This window comes from Giraffa tippelskirchi, chromosome 9 (genome assembly GCF_054371585.1).
Source record: "Giraffa tippelskirchi isolate mGirTip1 chromosome 9, T2T-mGirTip1v1.2.pri, whole genome shotgun sequence".
NCBI lineage: Eukaryota > Metazoa > Chordata > Mammalia > Artiodactyla > Giraffidae > Giraffa > Giraffa tippelskirchi.
The window spans coordinates 111,155,797-111,177,987 of NC_137283.1; positions in this window are offsets into that span (position 1 = coordinate 111,155,797).

Sequence of the window (22,191 nt, forward strand, 5' to 3'; positions counted from 1 at the left end):
TCTCCATTCCATGCCATCAATATAATTCTGTGTATAAATGTAACTCAGTAGCTAGTGTAATGAACCACTTAAGCCTTCTCCCCTCATTTTCCCCATGAGACAGCTGAACTGAAGAACATCGTGGGCTTTGCTTTACAAGAACCAGGAATCCAAAACTACCTCCTTAAAAAAATGTTAATACTAGATTGAACCAAAGAATAAGAAAAAGGATCACTCAGTCTAGCTGAGATGTTATTCCCCTCAACACATCCATTGAGGAGATTAAATATATCTGCTTTTTAAAAATCTGAAGCCATCTAACTACATGGCACACTCGTATTTTACAAGGTATGTGAGAAACCCTATGTCCTCAAGGTTTATATCCTCAGTGTCTTCCAAGTTAAACCAAAGAATCAAGTTTACTCGATTTGCATCTGCTAGTCTCATTTGTTCAATCAAGTTCATCTGTGTGCTATTATATATGCTGAGTAGGGGGCTTTACTGGATCTCCCCTCTATTTAGTGATGCATTCTATCTCCTATGAACATAACACTTTTGCTTCAATTATGACCCTTAATTTCAAACTTTCTATTTCCTGAATAGGATGGAAAAAATAACTGGGCAAATCTTGGCCAGTCTTATAAAAATCCACAGATGCTTCTTTTATTTTTTTATTTTTTTATTTTTTTTTTTCAGATGCTTCTTTTAATAAAACAGTTCATAATAGTTTAAAAGAGGCTTTTCACTCTTAACTTTTATCTAACAGATGAGGTGGGTGGTGGGGGAGGGAGGAAGTGGATCAATGGCTACAATCAAGTTTTGATCTCAGCTCTAACCCAAGCTCCACCCACAAACACCATCTAAAGCAGGACCATTTGTCAGCACTTCAATCGTGAGCACTGTAATTAAGATTCCACAGTTCACTTCTGGTATCAAACATTGGTTTCAATGGAAATAATTCATACGACATCTCCTCTGGGAAGAATCAGGAGGGTCCGTTTAGACTCTAGACGCTGAACGCTGGTCTGAGCGCAGTTCCATGCTGTGGAGTGGAAAGCTTGCAGCAGCCCCCACTGAGAGGGATGGTACAGATGTCACCCAGAACCCAGTGCAGCGAAGAACTTGGGCAAGTTAAGAAGGAAAGTGAAGAGGAATGTTTTCCCTTCTGACATTTCTCCAACAACTGTGTCTAACCTGAAAATGTGGCTCCAATCCTTTTCAGAACTATTATTTTCTTTACAGCAAAGTTCTAAAAACTTGGTTTCTTTTGATTTCTGCCCCCCTGGCAGGAAAATGACACATTTGGGGCCAAGGCATTAGAGCATGGTCTCTTGGGAGAAGGGGGAGGACTATTGCTTTCCAGCCCACAAACAGTTGCAGGTGCAAAAAATGTGCACACGAAAAGGGAGGTCCGCTTGAGGCCCCTTTTAAACTTCAGCCTTTTAAGTTCAATAAATCTCTTTGCTCTTCTCTTTGTGGGCTGGGTGCTCAAATGCACATCCCAGTCCTCAATGTGGCCTCCAGAAGGAATCTTCATGTTTGTTGTGAAGTTTTCCGTAATTACATAATCGGTGAAGTCTGTGAGTTTGTGTTGAGGTGGCTGAAAAATGCAAGGCTGGGAATTACGGTAACATAATTAGATGGCTTCCTGTAAGAGCCAAGTGATTTTTTCCCTGAGCTAGACTTTGATTGGCTGCCTCAGAGGGCTTCCTCTTGATCAGTGAATCACAATTCAATGGACACTTCTGCTGGCCAACACCCTAAGGTGTTTCACGGTGTTTGCTGTTATTGTGGATGAACTCTATGTACACACTGCTTCGATTTGATTAAGAAAGCAGGAGCCATGAAACCAGAGGGCTGCGGTTTTTTGCATGCCTTTGTGTCTGTGTGTGACAGAGCCAGTGCTTAGCTTGTCTGGGCCGTGGTACCTTGACTCATTCGGCGGTGTCTAGAAGCCTGGATTCCTTGCTTCTTGGGGTTTTAGGGGCAGGAAAAAAGAGAATTTTGAAAAGAAAGATCACAGCTGAGTTTTAGGTGTGTAATAGAATTTGGTACCTGATATGCATCATTTTTTGTGAATTTTTTCCAAGTCAGTTGGACGTTGATGATTACATGTTAAAAACCAAACAGAACCAGAAATAGACTTTTATTTATCCACAGTGTTAGTCTCTTATAATCCCCTTTCCAAAACCTAGCAATCCTCTGAAATGATTATTCATGTGCTCTCTAAACCCTACCCTCTCTCTCTCTGGTGTTCAGTTCTGTATATATGCCATTTTAGTTTTGTTCTGGCAGATGCAGAGACTCTAGGAATTGTTTAAAAGCACAAGCCAAGATGTGATAGCAGCTGACTATTTTCTAAAGGAAACTTTTACATTGCTACCTTGTTATTTAGCTGGTATCCATGGAAACATCAACTACCAGTGGTCTCAAACCATGGGAGTAACTATGAAATAAGAAAAGATGACGATAATGGAAATCTCTCCCTTCATTTTGTTCTTTAATAAAGAACTAGACGATCAGATTCCATAATTGATGCCAGAATTTAACAGTTGATTTTTTAAAAAGACAAATGGAAAGACAGGTAAGTCTCAGGTGGAAAGTGTATACATTTAATTTCCAGGGGTATCAGGACTTGTTCAATCACCAATAACCATATTCAACAGGCACAAAATTCTTCTCTGGGCAGATGATGGATCAGAGTTTGGATCCTTAAGTAAAAATTTTCCTGAGGTCCCTCTTCAACCTATTGCTCTGAGAGATTCTCTGGCTCTGCTCTCCTGACCTTTCACTTCTGCTTATATCCTGGTACTCATTCTTTCTGCCCAGTTTGCTCTCAGAGTTATTCTAACTTCATAAATTTATACAGGGAAGCATAATCTCTCTTTTGCTACGTTCCCCAAGAGAAGAAATAGTATAAATCTCTTTCTTAAATATTTGAAACAATCTCTCTGGAAGCAAGCTAAGCCCTGTGGCTTTTTGAGAACTAACTCATAACACATCCTACTTTTTGAATAACTGAGCTTCTTGACTTTGTCTTTGCCAAATTTGAACTCCAAAGAATAAAATTATTATGATGCCTTACATAAATACTTGCTCCTCTGCCTTATAAAATGAAAGATAAAAATTAGATTAATTTGGAATTCTTCAAATTTTAATGATTACAAAATGATTGCAGTAGTCCTTATATTAATCAAACATATGATAAAAGAAACAAAAACTTGACAAATCAAACACAAAATCTAGCATTCCTGAGGTATGTTTAAGTAAAATGCGTTCCTGTAAATAAGACCCAAGTTTAAAAGTGGTCATGCACTGACTTGTATAATAATTGTCAATAGAATAATGAGAGAAAGAATACTTTTTTCTAGAAGTTTAAATGTCCTCATCAACTGGTGATATTTATAATATACTTTATGAGTTAAATTAACAATTTGTCAGTGTCTTCACTGTCCATGATATACCCGTATTCTCAGGATAATCAGTGACCAAATTCCTATAAAACTGATTATGTATAAAGACTCAATAGGAGAGAAAAACCACCTTTCTAATATTGTTGTATAATATTATATAACATAAATATATAAAATTATGTAATTTTTATTATAAAAATTAACCAAGATAATTTAATCTTATTTTATCTACCTGTTACACAGTAATGTATGGCTATGTGACAAGTTACCCCCAAACTTCATAACTTAAAACAAGAAACATTTTTTATCACATAGATTCTTTGTTTCCCAAAGCTTAGCATGGCTTTAGTGAATATCTCTGGCGCAAGGCCTCTCACAGGGCTACAATCAAGATGTTGCCTGGAGTCCCCAACTGGGAGACAATCTCCTCTGAGCTCGCTCATTGGCCGAATTCAGCTTTTTGTGTACTGTTGGACTTGCTGGCTCTTGGCCAGAGACATCACTTCCTTGCTATGTGGGCCTCTCTAGTGGGCAGCATACAACATAGCAGCTGGCTTCCCTACGCGTAAGCCAGTGAGAGAGTGAGAGAGGCAAGTAAAACGGAAGCCATGTGCTTTTGTGCCCTAATCCTGGAAATAGTATTGCATCTATTTTTGTCATAGGTTATTTCTTAGGGCTTCCCTTGTAGCTCAGTTGGTAAAGAATCTGTCTGCAATTCAGGAGACCAGGGTTTGATTCCTGGGTCAGGAAGATCCCCTGGAGAAGGAAATGGCAACCCACTCTAGTATTCTTGCCTGGAAAATTCTGTGGACTACTGGGCTACTGTCCACGGGGTTGCAGAGTCAGCCATGACTGAGCACAAGGGAGATCTATTAGAAGCAACTCACTAGATATCATCTGTGCTCAAACGGGAAAAAAAGTACATAATAGCATGAATATCAGGAATCATGGATCATTAGGGGCCATCTTAAAGGTCAACTACCATACTTATCCACAGGGATTCCTTCTTCTTCCTTATAATTACCTAAAGGTCCTAGCAATAAACAGAAATTGAGTCTTCTACATACAGATGGCTAATAAACACATGAAAAGATGCTCAACATCACTCATTATCAGAGAAATACAAATCAAAACCACAATGAGGTTCTATCTCATGCCGGTCAGAGTGGCTGCCATCAAAAAGTCTACAAACAATAAATGCTGGAGAGGGTGTGGAGAAAAGGGAACCCTCTTACACTGTTGGTGGGAATGCAAACTAGTACAGCCACTATGGAGAACAGTGTGGAGATTCCTCAAAAAACTGCTGATAGAACTGCCATATGACCCAGCAATCCCACTGCTGGGCATACATACTGAGGAAAGCAGAATTGAAAGAGGCACATGTACCCCAATGTTCATCGCAGCACTGTTTACAATAGCCAGGACATGGAAGCAACCTAGATGTCCATCGGCAGATGAATGGATAAGGAAGCTGTGGTACATATACACAATGGGATGTTACTCAGCTATAAAAAGAGAATGCATTTGAGTCAGTTTTAATGAGGTGGATGAAACTGGAGCCTATTATACAGAGTGAAGTAAGTCAGAAAGAGAAATACCAATACAGTACACTAACGCATATATGTGGAATTTAGAAAGACAGTAATGACAGCCCTATATGCGAGACAGCAAAAGAGACACAGGTGTAAAGAACAGACCTTTGGACTATGTGGGAGAAAGCGAGGGTTGGATGCTTTGAGAGAATAGCATAGAAACATGTATATTATCATATGTGAAATAGATCACCAGTTCAAGTTTGATGCACGAAGCAGGGCACTCAAAGCCAGTGCTTTGGGACAACCCAGAGGTGGGAGGGGGGTTCAGGGTGGGGGGACACATGTGTACCCATGGCTGATTCATGTCGATATATGGCAAAAACCACCACCATATTGTAATTAGTCTCCAATTAAATTAATTTTAAAAATTTCAAAAAATGAAAAAAAATTAAATTGAGTCTTCTAGAAGGAATAATACAAAATCTCAGTAAAGGGCAATACTTTAGTTTTTTGCTGGTTCAGGAGTCTTAATTGTTAGTAGACAATCCTGTCCAATGGTTATGGTATTTCTAAAACCATTGCCCTTAACAATTGCCTGATACAGGATTAATCTTACAGATACTGGCAAAGATAAGTCATCTGTGTCCAAATTAAATGGAAAGGCCATTTGATATTAGTTGTCGTTATACTCATGGTCTGTCTTCATATTAGTTACCTATCACTGTAAAAACACATTGCCCCAAACTTAATATCAAACATTTATTTCCTTTTGCACAGAGTTCTGTGGACTAAGAATTTGGGAGTGGTTTGGCTAGGTTTGGCTAGCGGTTTGGTGAAGAATTTGGAAGTGGTTCTGACTGGTGTCTCTCAGGAGGTTGCAATCAAGATGTCAGACAAGGCTGTAGCTCTCTAAAAGCTTGACCAGAGGATCCATTTCCAAGGTGGCCATTCCTATGACTGGCAAGTTAATGACAGCTGTTGGAAGGAGGTCCCAGTTCCTCACCTCATGGGCCTCCACAGGGCTGCATGAGTATCTTCATGACTTGGCAGCTGACTCCCCAGAGAGAGAAATCCAGATTGATTATGGGACATACGAAATATGTTTCAAATTTGAATAATGGTCCTTGTCTTAGTGTTTTTCCTTGTTGCAGGCAAAATAAATATGATCTCCAGAGTATTATATTCTATTACACAGGACCTACTTTGTCAAAAGATTCAAAAAATGTTCATCTCCCCATAAAGGACCAGAATCCCTGTTAGTTACAGAGGTCAAAAAAATTCCCATGAAACTGTGATATTTGATCACCAATTGCCAAACCCCAGTGAAAATTGGTTGGACCTATGCCCATCTTCTGCTCTCTGTCAGGTCCCCCTTTCATTGCCTCCAGCTTTAAAAAAAAAAAAATTGTGATAGAGAATGTGGAGATGAGAGAGGGACAGTTCTAGGAGTCCAGAAAGGGTGTGGACTCAGGTCCTGTCTGCAAGACACAATTCCAAGGAAATGGACAACTTTCAAAGAAGAATAGATACAAGGTACATTCAGTGCAATGGTATCATTTTAAGTCTCCCATCAATGTGTGATGCTTTCTGGGGCTTTGGGACAAGGTGGATGGGGATACTAGAAAGATGGAAACACGGGGCTTGGAATCAGAAATTAAGGTGCTGTAATCCATAGAGAATAGGAGAAGGCAATGGCACTCCACTCCAGTACTCTTGCCTGGAAAATCCCATGGATGGAGGAGCCAGGTAGGCTACAGTCCATGGGGTCGCTAAGGGTCGGACACTACTGAGCTACTTCACTTTCACTTTTCCCTTTCATGCACTGGAGAAGGAAATGGCAACCCACTCCAGTATTCTTGCCTGGAGAATCCCAGGGACGGTGGAGCCCGGTGGGCTGCCGTCTATGCGGTTGCACAGAGTTGGACACGACTGCAGCGACTTAGCAGCAGCAGCAGCAGCAATCCATAGAGAATATGCTCTTCTTACACATCTGGGTATGTGGGAATTTACAGGCATATCTCCTTATTTTGGTACAAATTCTTTGTAAATGCAAATAATTTATTGCTTTTTTTTTTTTTTTTTTTACAAAATTTAAAGATTTACAGCAACCTTACAAGGACCAATTCTATTGCTGCCATTTTTCCAAGAGTATTTGGTCACTTCCTATCTCTGTATCACATTTTGATAATTCTCACAATATTTCAAACATTTTCATCATTAGTAATACTTGTTCTAGCAATCTGTGATCACGATCTTTGATATTACTACCATGACTTGCCGAAGGCTCAAATAATGGTTAGCATTTTTTAGTAACAGGCATTTTTCAATTAAGATATGTACATTATTTAGACATAATGCTATTGCACACTGAATAGACTAAAGTGTGCTATAAATATAACTTTTATATGCACTGAGAAACCAAAAATTCATGTGACTTGTTTTATTGCAATATTTACTTTATTGTAGTGGTCTGGAACCAAATCTACAATACCTCTGGGGTTTGTCTATGTATCTTATGTGTTTGTTTAGTTGATTGTTAGTTACATAAATTTGGCAAAATGATTGCCTATCATATCCTAGAAGGGGAAAAGAGTTCATGTCTCATTATGTTACAGTGAGTGTATTACATAATTTTGGATCCTAGCTCTGTCACTAAATTAGCTGTGTAACTTTGAGAAAATTATTTCATTTTTTTTAAGTCTAAGGTGTACTATATATTTGTAAAAGAATATCCACCTTGTTGGGGTGATGTGACAATAAACTGAGATAGTATCTATAAAGTGTTTAGCAAACGAACTGCAATGATGGCTATCATATATTAAAGTACAGGCTTTTTTAGGACTGAAGAAACTTAATATTCATGTAGACCAATTATAATATTCAGATTTTGTGAACAATAAAAAATATCCTTTCCTTCTGTATATTTCTCTTTCAAAAATAATTAATATTTTAGGGAAATTTAGCAATGTTTATTATAGAAATGGAAAAAAAGTAATTCCTCAATTTAAAAATTCTCAATAAAAAATATAGAATAGGAATAAAGTTATGCATCAGAGACTTTTGAACATTAAAAAAAGTGTAGATAAGATGAAAACACAAATAAGTTATTTGGCACTGCATATTTTAAGTAAGGATTGAACTAAGTTGTATATACTCATATATTATATACCCATGCCAGAAAAAGGAGCCTTCTTTTTTCTAGGTGAATTTACAACCAATATGTCAATGAAATCTAACTTTTTGCTGATAGATGGAAAGCCATATATAATGATGAGGAATGTGCTAAAATCAAGAGCAGTAAATGGCAATCTCCCAATTTACTGTATGTGTCCACTGGGAAGAGAGATTATTTCTCACAAGTAGAGGTGAAGCCAGGAACTGTTATCATCCATATTTAAGTGGTTTTGCTCTTTTCTTCCACAGCCACCAACTTGATTAAATAATGATTTGGCTCACAAGAGACTTGAGCTTGGTGGCTCCAAGTTCATTCCCAGTCAAGTTTGTAAATGTCCCTGGTGTTCAGCTTAGAAGCACAGAGATAAGGAAAGGCTCCACTAAGTCCACCCCAGAGAGGGCTGTGGGGGAGGCATCAGCCTTAAGGAGAGGCAGCAAGTCGCCAGATGGAGGAAGAGTCAGAATGCCTGAATGACAACTACAAGCCAGCCTTCCCCAACATATTGCACAGCTGCAGGCAAATTCTAGGCTGTTGAGAAAGGGGCTATAGAAGCCACCCCTTAAGGAAGAATGCTTTGAACTCTCTCTGACTGCTGGAGGAAAATCCAGGGCTTGCTGGAAGATCCCAGCAGTTTTACAAGACAATCAAGGAAAACAGTTCTCTGGTGGGGGTGGAGTTTAGATCTTCATTGCAAGCCAGGTAAAAAGTATTAGGATCACAAATAGGTTCCAGCATTTCAATGAAGAAACACCAGTGGGTTAGTCTCCCAACACCTGTGATCTCAATGGGTGTTTTAATTGATACTGCTAGTGGGTAGGATATAAACAGCTTTTTACCAGGAGCAGAAAGTCTCATCATAGCCTAATATTAAAGAACTCAGAAAAGGTATGCGATAATGTGATTTAAAAGAAATATGTGTATTTGATCTTCGTCCATAGTTCTTGGCTCACAGCTCTCCAGACCCCTGGAATTTCCTGAATGATAAGAGCAATGGGAGCATCTTTTGTTGTAACATTTGGTTTTGACATCAGTTCCTGAAAATGCTCCAGAGACACAGAGGTGAAATGGGTGGCTTGTTATTTATAACAAGCCCCTTTCCACTATATTTGGGTTTGTGTTACTTTTGGAAATGTCCTAAGGATGGAGACTGGTTGCCAGAAGAACCAACCACAAGTGGAGGGCTGGAACTTTCAGAACCACCCTCTGATTTCCCAGGAGGGGAGAGGGGACATGCAGGTTGAATCAATCACCAAAGGCCTATTAGTTAATCAATCATGCCTAAGTAATGAAGCCTCCATAAAACCCAAAAGAGGTGAGTGTTCAGAGAACTTCTGGGCTGGTGAACACGTGGGAGTACAAGGAGAGTGGTGTGCCTGGAGAGGGCATGGAAGCTCTGCACCCTTTCCCCATGTGCGTCTCCTCCATCTGGCTGGTCCTGAGTCACATCCTTTTACAGTAAACCAGCAATCCAGTAAGTAAAATGTTTTCCTGAGTTCTATGAGCCACTCTTACAAATTAATTGAGCCCAAAAGAGCGGGTTGTGGGAACCTCTGATTTATAGTCAGTGGTTAAGAAGCACAGGTAACAACCTGGTTTTACTATCTGGCATTTGAAGTGGAAGAAGAGGGTGGACAGTCTTGTGGGACTGAGCTCTTAACCTCTGGAATCTGATGCCATCTCTGAGTAGTGTCAGAATTGAGTTGAATCATAAACACCCAGCTGGTATCAGAGAATTGCTTCATGGTGTGTAGGAACCCCTGTCCCAACACACAGAAACATTGGATAAGAACCTCTTTAGGGTGGTCATCTGAATGTCTTCTTAATTTTTTTTTTTTTAATTTACCACTGTAAGTCACAGTTACTGAACTTCTGTATTCAGAAGAACGCATTCATAATGTTTAATGTGAGGTATTTGTTCAGCTGCTGCTGCTAAGTCGCTTCAGTCGTGTCTGACTCTTAGTGACCCCACGGAGTGCAGCCTACCAGGCTCCTCCGTCCATGGGATTTTCCAGGCAAGAGTACTAGATTGGGGTGCCATTGCCTTCTCTGATTTGTTCAGCATTGTAACCTAATTTCCTCTTGTTTCTAAATCAATCTCTGGTGTATTGGCTATGAGCATTTTCTTTTCTGAGAAACTGCTCTGTGTCAATCACTAAAGTAGTTCTTATTTTTAATATATTGGCTCACGAAATCACTGTGAAAGAGCCATGTGGTGGGCATGTGCTCCATTTTCAGGTGAAGAAACTGAAACTCAGAATTTGTCCAAATTCCATAGCCTAGTAAAGTGAAGAGAAGAAATTTGTAGCAGATCTAATTTCCATAAATCCTACTCATATCTCCACAATTGCTACCTGTCATAGAACAAAAGAAACAAAAGCCTTGGCGTTGAAGAAAATCTATGTTCTCATTTAGAAAAACATTTTGGAGTCACTTCTCATTTTGCCTACTTTTACTTACATCTTGATTAATAAGTAAAAATAAAAAAATCTCTCCCCTATCATTAACATACTATGGTTTAACAACACAGTGATTTAGGTGCTTCATTTATAACCCATGCCAGTGCCCGTGACATGCTATAAATATTTAAAAGTGAATTCTTGAGTTAACCTTGGAACTAATTTCTTAGAAAATAGTTACTCATGGAGAGTCAGTCTCTCACCAGCTTTTCCTACTTGTTTCAATTTAGTAGATAAGAGCCTAAAATACGCTTGGGAAAGAATACAGCTTTCCTTTCATAGTTAGCATTCTGATACACTGAGAAGAGGAGAGAAGGTATTTGAAGCAGTTGAGGCACTGCAAAATATATTTTTTAAAATGTACCATTCATCTGTTGATGGATGCTGAGTTTGCTTCCATGTCATAGTCATTTTTAATAATAACTTTGGAGTTATTATAGTCATAACCTATAAACATATAGAATTACTATGTTGTACATCTAAAGCTAATATAATATTGTAAGTCAACTATGCTTCAATTAAAAAATGTCCTATATTTATTTAGAACATTTCTAAATGTTTGACTCATGTGTGAGTACAAATTATTTTTCTTTTTTCTTTTTTTTTTTTTTTTTTTAGTTTTTCTTTCTTTTTTTTTTTTTTATAAATTTATTTATTTTAGTTGGGGGCTAATTACTTTACAATATTGTAATAGTTTTTGCCATACATTGACAAGAATCAGCCATGGGTTTACATGTGTTCCCCTTCCCGAACCCCCCACCCACCTCCCTCCCCCTCTCATCCTTCTGGATCATCCCATTGCCCCGGCCCTGAGCCCTTGTCACATGCATCGAACATGGAATGGTGCTCTGTTTCACATATGACAATACACATGTCTCAATGCCATTCTCCCAGAACGTCCCACCCTCACCTTCTCCCTCAGAGTCCATAAAATTGTTCCATGCATCTGTGTCTCTTATTCTGTCTCGCATATAGGGTTATCGTTACCATCTTTCAGATTCCATATATATGCATTAGTATACTGTATTGTTGTTTTTCTTTCTGGCTTACTTCACTCTGTATAATGGGCTCCAGTTTCATCCATCTCAGTAGAACCGGTTCAAATGTATTTTTTTTAATGGCTGAGTAATATTCCATTGTATCTAAAATTGCTTGACACACATTATTAAGTGTAATCTATAGTTGATATTCAGCATCTCTAACCTGGTACCAAATAAAATCTCAGAGACAGTTTTGGGTGAAGTAGAAAAGAATAAGTTTCTTGCTTTGCGGGGAAAAAGAGGGTCACAGAAAAATAATGCCCTCAAAACTGTGTGTCCCAAACTGGAATGTGTCCCGAACTGGAAAGCTATGAGAAGTTTTAGTATAATGGTTCAGAAAGGGAGGCCGTGATTGACTCATGGACGATCTTCTGATTGAGTGCTGGTGAGGTAATTGGGAATCAGAATCATCAACCTTCTGGTTCCAACAGGTGTGGGGTCTACATGCTTACGGGCAGCATACAGTTCATTTCTACCACCTGATGAGGATTTCAGCACCTGTATCTGCTGCTGCTGCTGCTAAGTCGCTTCAGTTGTGTCCGACTCTGTGTGACCCCATAGACAGTAGCCCACCAGGCTCCCCTATCCCTGGGATTCTTCAGGCAAGAACAATGGAGTGGGTTGCCGTTTCCTTCTCCAATGCATGAAAGTGAAAAGTGAAAGTGAAGTCGCTCAGTCATGTCCGACTCTTAGTGACCTCATGGTCACTAAGCCTACCAGGCTCCTCCGTCCATGGGATTTTCCAGGCAAGAGTACTGGAATGGGGTGCCATTGCCTTCTCCGTGTATCTGCAAAGCAGCTCAAAGATACTGTTAAGTAGCCCTTGAGAAGGAACCAAGACCTTCCCCAAGCCTACACTATTGGTTTCTTGGTTTTGTAACTGCTCCCCCCTCTACACATGGACATCACCAGATGGTCAATACTGAAATCAGATTGATTTTATTCTTTGCAGCCAGAGATGGAGAAGTTCTATAAGGTCAGTAAAAGCAAGACAAGGAGCTGACTGTGGTTCAGACCATGAACTCCTTATTGGCAAATTCAGACTTAAATTGAAGAAAGTAGGGAAAACCACTAGACCATTCAGACCTAAATCAAATCCCTTATGATTCTACAGTGGAAGTGACACATAGATTCAAAGGATTAGATCTGATAGAGTGCCTGAAGATCTATGGATGGGGATTCGTGACATTGTACAGGAGGCAGGGATCAAGACCATCCCCAAGGAAAAGAAATGCAAAAAGGCAAAATGGTTGTCTGAGGAGGCCTTACAAATACCTGTGAATAAAAGAGAAGTGAAAGGCAAAGGAGAAAAGGAAAGATATACCCATTTGAATGCAGAGTTCCAAAGAATAGCAAGGAGAGATAAGAAAGCCTTCCTCAGTGATCAGTGCAAAGAAATAGAGGAAAACAATAGAATGGGAAAGACTAGAGATCACTTCAAGAAAATTAGAGATACCAAGGGAATATTTCAAGCAAAGATGGGCACAATAAAAGATAGAAATGGTACAGACCTAACAGACAAAGTTCAGTTCAGTCGCTCAGTCGTGTCCGACTCTTTGCGATCCCATGAACCACAGCATGCCAGGCCTCCCTGTCCAACACCAACTCCCGTAGTTTACCCAAACTTGTACCCATTGAGTCAGTGATGCCATCCAACCATCTATCCTCTGTCGTCTGCTTCTCCTCCTGCCCTCAATCTTTCCCAGCATTGGGGTCTTTTCCAATGAAACAGAAGCAGAAGATATAAAGAAGAGGCGGCAAGAATACACATAAGAGCTATACAGAAAAGATCTTTACGACTCAGATAATCACGATTGTGTAATCACTCACCTAGAGCCAGACATCGTGAAATGCGAAATCAAGGGGGCCTTAGGAAGCATCACTACGAACAAAGCTAGTAGAGGTGATGGAATTCCGGTTGAGCTATTTCAAATCCTAAAAGATGATGCTGTGAAAGTGCTGCACTCAAAATGCCACGCAAATATGGAAAATTCAACAGTGGCCACAGGACTGGAAAAGGTCAGTTTGCATTCCAGTCCTAAAGAAAGGCAATGCCAAGGAATGCTCAAACTATGACACAATTGCACTCATCTCACATGCTAGCAAAATAATGCTCAAAATTTTCCAAGCTAGGCTTCAACAGTACATGAACCTAGAACTTCCAGATATTCAAGCTGGATTTTAAAAAGGCAGAGGAACCAGAGATCAAATTGCCAACATCCATTGGATTGTAGAAAAAGCAAAAGAGTTCCAGAATATCTACTTCTGCTTTATTTGCTATGCAAAAGCCTTTGACTGTGTGGACCACAACAAACTCTGGAAAATTCTAAAAGAGATGGGAATACCAGACCACCTGACCTGCCTCTTGAGAAACCTGTATGTAGGTCAGGAAGCAACAGTTAGAACCGGACATGGAACAACAGACTGGTTCCAAATAGGGAAAGGAGTATGTCAAGGCTGTATATTGTCACCCTCCTTATTTAACTTATATGCAGAGTATATCATGAGAAACTGGGCTGGATGAAGCACAAGCTGGAATCAAGATTTCCGGGAGAAATATCAATAACCTCAGATATGCAGATGATACCACCCTTACAGCAGAGAGCAAAAAAGACTAAAGAGCCTCTTGATGAAAGTGAAAGAGGAGAGTGAAAACATTGGCTTAAAACTCAACATTCAGATAACTAAGATCATGGCATCTGGTCCCATCACTTCATGGCAAATAGATGGGAAACAGTGGAAAGAGTGAGAGACTTTATTTTGGGGGGCTCCAAAATCACTGCTGATGGTGACTGTAGCCATGAAATTAAAAGACGCTTACTCCTTGGAAGAAAAGTTATGAGCAACCTAGATAGCTTGTAAAAAGCAGAGACATTACTTTGCCAACAAATGTCCATCTAGTCAAAGCTATAGTTTTACCAGTAGTCATGTATGGATGTGAGATTTGGAATATAAAGAGACCTGTGCGCCGAAGAATTGATGCTTTTGAACTGTGGTGTTGGAGAAGACTCTTGAGAGTCCCTTGGACTGCTAGGACATCCAACCAGTCCATCCTAAAGGAAATCAGTCCTGAATATTCATTGGAAGGACTGATGCTGAATCTGAAACCACAATACTTTGGCCACCTCATGCGAAGAACTGACTCATTGGAAAAGACCCTGATGCTGAGAAAGATTGAAGGTGGGAGGAGAAGGGAACGACAGAGGATGAGATGGCTGGATGGCATCACTGACTCAATGGACATGAGTTTGGGTAAACTCTGGGAGTTGGTGAAGGACAGGGAGGCCTGGCATGCTGCAGTCCATGGGGTCACAAAGAATCGGAGAGGACTGAGTGACTGAACTGAACTGAACTGAACTGCTCTCCTCCTAGTCTGCACATCCCCTCCCTTCCCTGATTAGCAATTGTTGGAACCTGCTCTTTAGAACTCAAGGAAGGTCATGTAGACTGAATGAGACCTGTTTCCTGCTAATAAGAAAAAGGGGGACATAGACTTTTGTGCCCAAAGGCTTCACAGTGTCCTGCTTGGTTTCAATCCCAGTTGATACATTTGTTTTCTATTATGAAAGAAATCTCCTTTTTAATATTTAAAAGTGACTTATTGTTGATATATATGTATATAGTTATGTATATATGTGTATATAATGTGTATATATCATCATCTTCTATACAAATATTACTGAACAGTATACTCTTGATAAATATTAAGGTAATTCTTGTTACAATGGTTTCTGTACCTATATGAATATAGTTTGCAAGTAATGAAAATTATCTTGGAGAAGCAGTCCCTGACATCAGAAGCTGGCCTGATCATGTTAGGCAGGTCTTTTTGCAGTAAATATACATAATTTCACAGAACATCAACATCAGACAAGGCCACACTGTGACCATCATGTATCCAGACAAAAATAAGAGCACTCTGCAATCATGTCTGAACACAGACAAATCATGAACAATAGCCAAGCCACAAAAATACCAGATATGTCCCTGTTTTGACCAATATGTGTGTTGGTGCACTGTTACTAGCTCTAGCTTTAGCCTTGGTCTAAAGGCTCCCATACCTTTGGAAAAGATTTATTAAGGTTTTAATAATTTATTAAGACACTCACAAAGTTATCCCCACTTCCTGACTGCATCCTCTCCAGAGATAAGCCTTGCTTCCTTAAACCCTCCAAAATCACTTAACACAGGCCAAATTATAAGTCCTTCCCAATATTTTGTTACAAAGATACCGAACAAAGCTCTGTTGGCTTAATTCTCCAGCAAGCCTTCTCTCCCTGCAAGAAGTAAGAAGCCCACATTGTTTAAAAGTGAATCCCTGGTGGTCTTTGTCTGAAGGACGTTGATAGTATGAAATACAATATTTTTTGTCATATCAATAAACAAGGATGTCACAGCCGTCCATGATTCTGGCCCTCCAAATATGAATTTCTGAACCCAGAGGGCACCCAGGAAGAACAATGTTGGCTATCCAGCAGCCACAGTGGGATGTGGAGCAGGGTGAGAAGTTCAGGCAGCAGCCATCCACCACTCCTTATGGTGACCGAGGGACTAAGAATGTGAAAACCCAAACTAGCTTTTTATTTTTGAATTTTGTAATGGAAGATTATTTTGTTAGGTTTTCCTCCCACAAATTTCTAGAATAAATCCTTTATGGTTGTGGAAGATTATTTTAATGAATTCCAACTTTAATAAATTATTTAATTTACTTTATTCATATAACAAATATTCTCTAAATACTTACGATGTCAAGTTCTATCTTAAGTCATGGAGATACTGCAATTTAAAAATAATCACAGGAAGGGAGGTGGCTGTGGCTATAAAAGTGTAACACAAGAGATACTTATAATAGAAATTTTCTGCACCTTGACTATGGTGGTGATCATGAATCTCCACGTGATAAAATTGCATGGAATGACACAAACACGTGATGAACACATGTAAAACTGATGAACTCTGAATCAGGCTAACAGATTCTCTCGATGTCAGTTTTCTGGTTGTGATATTGTACTATGGTTATTCAAGATGTTGTCATTGGGGGAAAGTATATGAAATATATACAGAATTCTTCTACATTATTTCTTACAACAGAATGTGACTTTATTATTTTAAATTGAAAAGGTTTAAAAATTATGTAGTCTCTGATATGTAGAATACAATCTAATAATATTAATAGAAATAGATTATAAAGTAATAAACACACACACAAAAAGCTATATAATAGCTACTATGATGTAGTTAGAGAAAAGTATCAGCACCCATAGGTACATACGATATTTGAATCTAACCTGTACTCAAGGGTCAAGAAAGATTCTCCTGAAGATGTAACACTCAAAGCCCATTATGAAGCTTCAATACTTTGGCCACCTGATGCAAAGAACCAACTCATTGGAAAAGAGCCTGATGCTTAGAAAAGATTGAAGACAAAAGGATAAGAGGGCAGCAGAGGATGAGATGGTTAGATAGCATCACTGACTCAATGGGCATGAATTTGAGCAAACCCTGAGAGAGAGTGGAGGACAGAGAAGCCTGGTGTGCTGCAGTCCATGGAGTTGCAAGGAATCAGACACAACTTAGTGACTGAACAACAACAATAAAAAAATGAGTACAAATGAAGATTTTCACTTTTGAGGGAATGGGGTCTCAGCAGAGAATAGTGATCATAAGGAAGATTGACAGAAGACAATGCTGAAGATTAGTTTGGGACAGGTGGTTTGGTAGTTTATACTTGTGGATTATTGTAATTTTATTATGTTAATAGTGCAAAGCCATAAAAAATGCTTTAAGCAAGGCAGTAATAATTTCAAATTTACATTTTTTAACTATTACTTTGACTTCTAGGTAGAGAAGAGCTTGGTTGGAAAGGATCTTCATAAATAAGCAGAAAAAAGAAGGTTGTGGAAATCCAGGTTAGTGATGGGGTTTTTGGAATTGGGGGAGGAGAGGGCTCTGTGAAGATGGTGATATGTAAATGGATTCAAGAGATCAAGAGATAACTGGACAGATTTAGTAATAATTTGAATGTGAGATGTTGACATCATAGATTATACCCAGATTTTGACATGTACAATTGGGTGATGGAGAAGCAATGTTCCCAGGTAGGTTGAGTGAGAGGAAGTGAAGATCTGATGTGGGGTAGGGATAGGTTGGTTCAATTTTACATCTAAAATAAGATGCCAGCAAGAATTCCAAGTAGAGATTTCAAGAAGGCAAGTAGATCTTTCCATCTGTAACACAGAAAAAGAGGTACATACAGGGATAAAAGCTTTTTAAGTCTTTGGTGTATAGATAGTATTTAAAGTTAAGATTGATAGTTATGAGCATTGAGAGAGTGAAAAGAGAAAGGAAAAAGTGGCCCAGAGGAAATTCCTGATGAATTTGAACATTTAAAAATAAAGGAGGCTTATTTTATCAAGTGCAGTAGAAAAGCTTTTGTATATATATGGGCTTCCCAGGTGGCACAGTGGTAAAGAATCCACCTGCCAATGCAGGTGACACAAGAGACACAGGTTCAATCCCTGGGTCAGGAAAATACCCTGGAATAGGAAATGTCAATCAACTCCAGTATTCTTGCTGGGAAAATTCCATGGACAGAGGAGCCTGGCGGGCTGTAGTCTATGGAGTGGCAAAGAGTCAGACATGACTGATCAACTAACATAGTAGTATTACTGTTAAAAGTCTAGAAAGCTAATTAGTGATCTTTTTAAAACAAAAAAAATTGAATGAGGCTTGAAACTTCTAATTCAATTCTGAGTATATAAAGAAATACTATGTTATTTTTTTAAAAAGAAATTCACTTGTGATACAGTAATAGTAACTAAAGTACAAATTTTGTTCAAATTTCACAAAACTTTGTGCTAGTATCCATTATTTGTCTTCATATCTTATTCAAGATTCTACATTGTATTTAGTGGTACTAAGCAGCTTTAGCTGATGCAACAAATTCTGATAAATTGTCTTTTCGTTTTTATTCTGGTACAAATACTTTCAAATTTTCCTTTTAGAAAGGAAAATTATGGCTTCTTAGAAATACCCATCACTTAAAAGTGGACTTAGTATCCAGATACAGGGGGTTTTTATAATATCTTCAGTAATTTCTCATGTCTGTATTAATTTCTCATTTAAGTGCTTTCTTCTCTGCAATCACCCTCTGTGTGTTTTCAGTCTTTCAATTTTATTGAGGCTTTCAAGGGCTAAGTCAAAAATCTCTCTTGGTAAATGCACTTGAAAATATGTGAGTTATTTTCAAATATCTTTTGATATTTATTTCTAACATAATTCCACAATGATAAGAGAACAGACTCTGCATGATTTCAATATCTTTAGACCATGAAATTTTTGCACCTAGTTTTGTGTCTCTGGATATGTTCCAGTGTCTCCTGGTTTATAATCTATGGGAACTTGAATAAAATTTGTATCCTGCTCTTGTGTGAAAATTGTGTATATCTTAGTTATGTTGAATTGGTTCATAGTGCTTTTCAGCTCTACTATATCCTACTTTTCTGTCTATTCATTCTATTAATTGTTGAGATTTTGATATTGAAACTCCAACTGTCTTAATTTATTCACTTAAAAAATAGTTGTAACAATAGTAGAACTATGTGTAACTTTGTTCTGTATTTTCCAAGTCTCTTATAAATGTGTTATCATACTTTCATCATTAAAAAAATTTAAAGAAAGATAAAAAGGTCGGGAGGCTTAGAAGATACAGTCAGAGAGATGGTGAAAATCCAAGAGTAATGTGGGGGAAGCAGAGAGAAGAGAGTATTTCGAGAAAGAAATGGTAAAACCTGTTTTAAATGCTCTGCTGAGAAATCAAGTCCAATGAGGCATGGAAATTGGCCATTGGATTTAGCAACATGAGGATCATTTGTAACTGGAGTGGAGGAGGGCAGAAGGAACACCAAGGGAAGAACCTTGCAAATTTCCCTAGAGGAAATAAAGTGGCTGAAACCTCATGACAATGATTTTTTCCTACAAAAGTATAGATACTGGGAAGGACTTGAGGAAGAAGAAGGTCGAAGTTGTTGCAAGAGAATGACAGTGAGTAGACTAGAACAACATTTCAAGTTCTGGGGTAAATTTTTTTTTTTCATTTAAGTGGAAATTATCCAAATTTTCCATTGAATAAGAAGACTCAATATTGCAAAGATGTTAAACCTCTTCATCTCTAACATTATTTTTGATCTAAACTTAAGTGAAAGTGAAAGTCACTCAGTCCAACTCTTTGTGACCCCATGGACTATGGGAATTCTCCAGGCCAGGATACTGGGGTGGGTAGCCTTTCCTTCTCCAGGGAATCTTCCCAACCCAGGAATCAAACCCAGGTCTCCCACATTGCAGGCAGATTCTTTACCAGATGAGCCACAAGGTGGGCGGCAGGGGGCAGGCAGGATCTAAACTTAATTATTACTAAAATTACAATTATATTACACATTTGCAGAGGGCTTACTGTGTGTCCAGCACTGGCTTAAATGTTCATCAAACTTTAATCAAAATTACAAGTTCAGGGAAACTTGCAAAATGACTAAAGTTTATCTGGAAAATAAACACACAAGAATAGCAAAGAAAATTCTGGGAAAGAAAGTAAAGAGTGCAGATTAACCAGCTGCAATTGTGGTTTGTAACAATAGAGAGCTCCATGGAAAGAATTCAGAAACAAATGCAAGTTTATACAGAGTGACTTTGATAAAGCTGGGATTTCCAATCAATGGAAAAACAGATTTACAATAAGAAGTTTGGGACACCTAGATAGCCATTTGGAAAATGATGAGGCTAGATTTCGACATAATTCCTTAACCCCAAATTACATGGATCAAAGGTGTGAATGGAAAAAAATTAAGCTATAAAAGAACTAAACGTAGCCTTTTAAAATATAGGACAGTATTCATCATCGACTTGGCAAAAACACACACTCAAGCATACACACAAACAATGCCAAAAGTCAAATGTTAACTGGAGGAAACGTTGTCAATTTCTAGGACAAAATATTGAGCTTTCATAGATCAATTAAAAATATGACAAGCCCATTATAATAAGAGGGACAAGAGGCAGACAGTTCAGGGTAAAAGAAATACACGCAGTTAATAAACCATGTGAAAAGATGCCAAAGTTTTGCCACAAATTTAAAACACAAAAATTTAAACAACAAACTGATAGGACTTTTTTACTTATCACATGAATTCAGTTTACATTATTTTTGAGCACTTCCTAGATGCCGGGTGTTTTTAGTATTTTTAAGTATATTTCACATACTTTTTGTGAGCATATTTTCCATAATCTACCAATTTTTCATAATATGACCAGTAGTTTGAATGGAAACATGCCTCTGAACAGCTTGGTAATACTTGAAAGGTGATTTTCTTACATAAATCAGACTTTTAGCAATCTTGTTTATATGCTTAATTTGATTAACATACTTTCTCGCAGAATGCACAGTCTTCAAAAGCAATCTATTTTTTTTTAACACTCACAAAATTTTTTCCCTCCTGTATAATTATATTTTATAGAATTGACAGTATTTCTGAGCATTCAAAATTAACATTGGAATTCTGAAAGCAAACTAAACTTGAATTATAACCACTGACTTATCTATCACAGAAGGTAAGAGAAGCAGTTGATGAAGCTAGTATTTTTTCATCTCTTCATTCTTTCATTCAACAAATATTTCTTGTATTTCTATCTGTGCAGCCACAGAAATAGGTGCTGGCGATACCATAATGGATGAGAGAGAATTCTTACCCTCAGATTTTACCATCTGACTGGTGTTACATAAAAGTAAACCTGCAATGATAACACTTTATTATAAGAACTTGCATTTAAGTACCTGAAATCTCCCTTCCAATCCTTCAATCCAGGAACAGTGTTGTGTTACTGAGGGTGATAAGTTACTTTTGTGACTATACTGCATACTCATTTAGGGATGCTTGAGGCACCATATTTAAAGTATCTTTTTAAATAATGTGTGACACCTAAATGTAGTTAAGTCACAAACTTCCTCTAAATTAATAAAACTAAACTTTTTGGCAATGTGGAAGAGCTATTCCAGATCTAAATGAATCATTAGAAATGAGTAAATCATAGACATAACAAATGCTTTATAATTAAGATAAATATGTATGTTTAAAAGATGTATTGTAAATCTCAGAATAACCCCCAAGTGTGTCCATTTGTCTTTGTCAAAAATTACTGGAAAGAACCAAAAGAAATAATCAACTGTAATTCCAAATAGTCTATGCTTTAAAGAAACCCACTAAGCTAATATATACTTTCTTGGGGAGTGAAGGTGGGAACTTCATAGTATAAACTAGAGAATTAACTTAGTTTCACAAGGTATTTTACAGAGTTCCTGAATTATATTAGATTGAATCATTTGAAATTGTCAACATTTAATTTTTTTACCTACAAAATTGACAATTTCACATGGTTCACCCTAACAGCATGACATTATTTCAATTCCTAAGAAGAAACCTTTGAGTAATGCATAATTCATAGAGCACTCCCTGCAAGGAACTTGCTGTTCTAAGCTCTGTCTGTCATCAGTCCAAGGTCTTTACCTGGGGCCCATAGACTCCTCCCAAACAGTCCAGACTA